The sequence below is a fragment of the Ptychodera flava genome, chromosome 14 (genome assembly GCF_041260155.1).
Source record: "Ptychodera flava strain L36383 chromosome 14, AS_Pfla_20210202, whole genome shotgun sequence".
Taxonomy (NCBI): domain Eukaryota; kingdom Metazoa; phylum Hemichordata; class Enteropneusta; family Ptychoderidae; genus Ptychodera; species Ptychodera flava.
The window spans coordinates 6,491,923-6,497,176 of record NC_091941.1 but is presented as its reverse complement, the minus strand read 5'-3'; positions in this window follow the sequence as shown (position 1 = coordinate 6,497,176).

The following is a 5,254-nucleotide window of genomic DNA, read 5'->3' as shown; positions in this document are numbered from 1 at the left end:
AATGGAATTTTTAAAGAAAATATTTAACGTATTTTGTAAAATGAAAGACGTAAAGAACGACAGATGTGAACTGAGAATGCCCCCGTCCCTCCGTAGTATGCGCAGTGGTCATGTATGCATTGCACCTAATTATATGTCCACCTCTTAATACCATCCATCAACGTCACTAGTATTGATCATCATATTTGATGAAGCCTTTTCCAAGATAAAGGCGATCAAATTTAATGCAACCATAACCGAGATAAATGAAAATTGTAAAAAATTGTTAAATATTAGTCGTTTGACATGAAAACTGCATTGTGTCTTTCCCTTTACTGCGTTCCATATGTTTTTACTATGAGCAGTACCTGTACCACGTTTCATTTAACTCTAAGTGGTCATATGAGTTTCGTTTAACATGCATATAATTCAAGACGGGGGCTTCACAGGGAAAAGGAGTCAGTCCCCTGGGATGGGGGGAGGGGTGGGATTCCGTGTTCTGGGTTATGCCTCAAAGACTTCGAAACTTACCAGAACTTGGTAGTGATGAGTATATGGTAGTGTCGAACTCACTTGACCAAGACTTGAATGTCGGTCGTTACTAAGTGTTAGTGATAGTGCAACTCCCTTCATTTTTTCAGGGGAATATCAATTCAGCTCTGACAATAAATCCTTACTATCTATTCATGGACATGAGGATTTGTCAGACCAACTTGATAAACACGTAAAATAGTTGAATTAAATTCCCCTTGATATTGTACAAGAGGTGCACATGTCTCAACTTCCCTTCAGAATTCGACCTTGTTGTGCACTGAGTGTATAGTAGTATCTTTTTCCGCCGTGCTTTGTCTCTCTGGTGATTTCTTTCAGTTAAAAGTTCTTGTGGTACATCTTCATATGGAATTGATTCAGGAAGGTATTCTTGTTCCTATTGTTTTTGTCATTTTTTCTAACTATCAGATGTCTTTGACATTTTATTGGTATTTTAGGGATGTTTTTACTTGTGGATTAATAGAATCCCACACCCCAACGGGTTGGGATGGAATGTCTCACACGAGTTGGGGAGTTCTGTCTCACACTCGCCTTCGGCTCGTGTGAGACAGAATTCCCCAACGAGTGTGAGACATTCCATCCCAACCCATTGGGGTGTGGGATTATTTTTCTCACGTCCCTCCAATATCTTTAGAAAATTGCATTTTATTGTCAGAGTGGTAGGTTTAAACTATCAAAAACCAGCAGCCGATTGCTCTTGTTTCATTTGTATCATTCCGCACAGAAAAATGAAGTTCCTTTCATTGATGAGCATATCAAACACGTTAACATGTATATTACCGATATGGCAATTTTGTTTTGTTGGTCAGCCACAAAATTCTCCAGGTCATCTGAGGAAAATGTTGCGAAACAGCTCTGGTGGCCATCTGTTGATGACATTGCGTGAAAGCTGTCGTCTGCTACAGCCTCGTGTGCAAATGGCTCGCTCATCGAAGTCTTTCGCTAACTGTATCGCTGTCAAGTCAGTTCTTCTCCAGAAAATATGTCGACGAGCGTAAACAGCCGATAGGTTTGTAATGGCCTGAATTCTCCCGTTACAACATAAAAGCGGTCATCCTCCGAGTATTTGTTGCCGACGCTGCGCTGACCGTACTCAAATCTAGAACAACCTGTTCACTCTGCGGTTCAGTCGTCTGTCCGCTATAGTGCCAGTTGTACATTACGCGATGTTCTATTCGTCAAATAATTCGTACAGAGAACTGGGCGCTGAGCAGAGTTGACCAATCAACATACGTTTCACATACGAGGTGTTCGGTCGAGCAACAATACAGAGTGTGAGAACAAATTGTTCTCACACTGTGTTCTCACACTCCCAGCGCACTGGGGACGTGAGAATGAAAAGTCCTTTGTGATTGTAATTGTCATGCATTATAGATGAAGGATTCTGCCAAATACTATAAGACTTAGAATATCTTTATTGTTGGCAGTCAGGGACTTTCCAGAACTCATCATTATTACAAATGTATATTTAGACAGTGACTACACTATATAGCCACACATGCGGTTGTCTATTACAACCTCAATGCCAAACAAATGTAGCACCACATGTAGCAATGTGATGATCCTGAAAGTAGTTCCGGCAGTGCTAATGTGTTATTTACACTACATGATAGTCTGTTTGCAAATGTTGACATAGAGATTAATCCTCTGATAACCAAAAAGGGAAGTGGGGTATTCCTAAGTTAATGGAGCTTTCCCGTAACAACAAGCATCCCTCTATAAGCAATGTATGTTTGGAAAAAAGCACAATCCATTAACCGTGTCAGTCCTGCTCCAAGCTATGATTTTGTGCTGTTTAAAGTGTTAAATATCAACAAATACCTTAAAACTGTCCCTGTGTATTGGAGGTATATTGAAAACTAGCCCCATTCCTTGTTTATTCTGTTCCATTCTTGTACTTTTATATTAAACTTGAAGTAGTAAAACAAAATAAATAAATATGACTTCAAGATATCGATATCACTCCAACCAAATCTTTCCTTCAATTTTACGGTATGTTTTACAAAACAATTCCCTGCTTAACAACTCTTCTAGAGATCTGATCTTGTTTATTTTTGTAACTTCAAGAATCAAATAGCGTGAACTAGTATGATTTCAAAAAACTGTGCATGACTTCAAAAGATCTCTTTATATGGCAGTTGTATTTTTGAAAAAAAATAGTCCCTATAATCCTGCCTCCAGGACTATTCCTTTGTTTTTTATATCCATTCATATATCCATTCATGAGCAGCGATTAGTATGACGTCAAAATGTCGATGTGACTTCAAATGCGTCATATTATGGAGTAGGTATGTTTTCATATAGACACTAGCCTTCTCCGATGTTAATTGTGTCCTAATCCCTAATTATGTATATTTCGCAACTTGAAGTATTAAATAACAGTTATTATTATTCGGAAAAGTCCATGTGACTACAAAAGCGTCCATTTTACGTTAGATATTGCCGGACTTGAGTTTAGCCCCTATCTTACTAGACATTTAGGATAAGGATATCTTTAAAGTCAAGGACATCTTAGTTTTTACAGCCGTGGCTATTGGAGCCGTTGTTACCAAATACATGGATTAGGAAACTCTTGCTCAAAAAAAATCCTAGTCTATAGAGTTACGTTGTAGGTATGGCAGCAACAGTTGTTACGACAGTTTAAGATGCAGTGTTGTTTGCAATATCTTTGTCAATTTAAAGGGCTGAACAGAAAAGGCATGACCAAGCCTTGGGAAAATTATATAAAGAAACACTGAGCTATCTATCATGAACAACGGCAAAGAGAGTTATGGTTGGAAAAAGAGAGCCTTAGATCTTAGCTCTCATAGGCGAACTTTTTCTGGCAGATGGCAACCGTGGCTTAATGAGTAAGCGATCATAGCTTGCATAGATGCTACAGCGCCAGCTTCATAATGTGACAGTAGTGGAGCTCACTCCAGGGTCTGCTGACCGTGAAGCCGAAGTTTGCCAATTTGTAAAACCCCTCTTAGGTTCTGAAGAATGGGACCTCATTTTTACAGCTGATTGAAATGATATAGATGGCATTGTACTGGTGAAATTTCATTAACTACATAGAAATACAATATTCGGCAAGGAGAATATATCACAGGTTCTGATGAGGCATAGCGACATTTGGGTCTGGTATTAAATAGGTGTGTTGCAGGCTAAGGAGGGTGAACAGGCATATCCTTAAGGCAAATCAAAGGCCACGGTTACATAAGTTGCATTACAATATTCCTGTTTTGCTAGAGAACGCAAGGTCAACTTTTTAAAAGAGTTGTATTTGTGTTTTTAATAATACAGAGGATGAAAACAGTATCATTACTCGCAAGAAGATATAGTGCTTTGATTGTTGCATGGCACGGGAAATACATTTATTTTTCGGGTTAATGGGAATGTTCATGTTTAAATGTGACTGCATATCAATGGTTGCCAATATCTATGGTTGGCTTCAGACTGGGGTACAGACATAGTTACAGATAATTTTAACCATTGTAGGCTGATGACCCTGAGGGAGTGGGCTGACAGAGCTGACCTGGTAACTAGCCGTGCGTACGATGCTGTGTGTTCCCTGAGTTATACGGCGTCCAACAACAGCCTTCGGACTGTTGTAGACAAAGGCGGTGAAATGCGGTCCCAATTTCGACCGCGCACGAAAAACTACTTTTCAAACTGCTTTCGGCCAAAATCATCTAGATTCCGAGCTATGCCTACCCTAATAACTCAACCCCTCACAGACTACAAAACAATTTGCTCTCGCTCGTGACGTCCTGAACTGCTAGTTTGCCAGCCGTGCACGGTCAAGGGCCGAGAGGCTCGCAATCAGATAGGTTCATGTAAGATATTTCCGGATTCCTCGAAATCAGTATCATGTGACAGCAACGCTATCAGCTATCCCTGACAAGGACATATCCTTAAGACTTTTCAGTGTTTACTCCATAACATGTCGCCAGCAGAAATGCGTTCTGATGTTCATGCCCCGTACAAAGCAACTTTCCCACAATACATACCCGTCTGAAAAAAAAACCAAGCGGCTGGCCAGTGACCTTAACGAATGCATGACAGAACCAAGCCAACATGATAATTGTTCACTCCGACAAGTATGTCAGAGAAACGATGTAGTCGTTTGGCAAAGATAAATGTTGGTCCATTCGCATCGACAGTCATGTATTATTCCTATTCTCAAAATAGGATATAGGTTTATTTAGCGATTTCCGGTGTTCCAAATGCATGCAAGAAAAGTAATTACACGACAGAATGAAACATTCTAAAATTTTTGCTAAATTGATCTGACAAAGACCCCTGCCGAGCCTGCAGGGTAGAACATTCTACTATGATCTGTATAGTTACATGATACGTTGTACTCTGTCATCATTTTCATATAAAACGAGTGAGTTCATATGAATTTGAAGGCAACTTGCACTGTAGTGCAGACACGTTGCTGTAGCTAATATACACAGTTAAACTTACGCAAGTCTCGGGCGACCAATTACAATCCTTGCATTCGTGAATTCCGTTAAAATCCTTGGTATATATTTCAGATTATCAATAAAAAATTCAAACGCATCACAAGTCCGCGGCACTACAGAGAGGATAATCCAGAAACTTAAATTGTTCTATCTACTATAACTTCCGACTAAAATACTCATTGCCCAGTGGTCATCAATCCTGAATAATCTGAACATTCAGCAGCTGTGCAGGCTAGTGTATACGCCCTCTGCTATTGTATAAAGAATAGTTC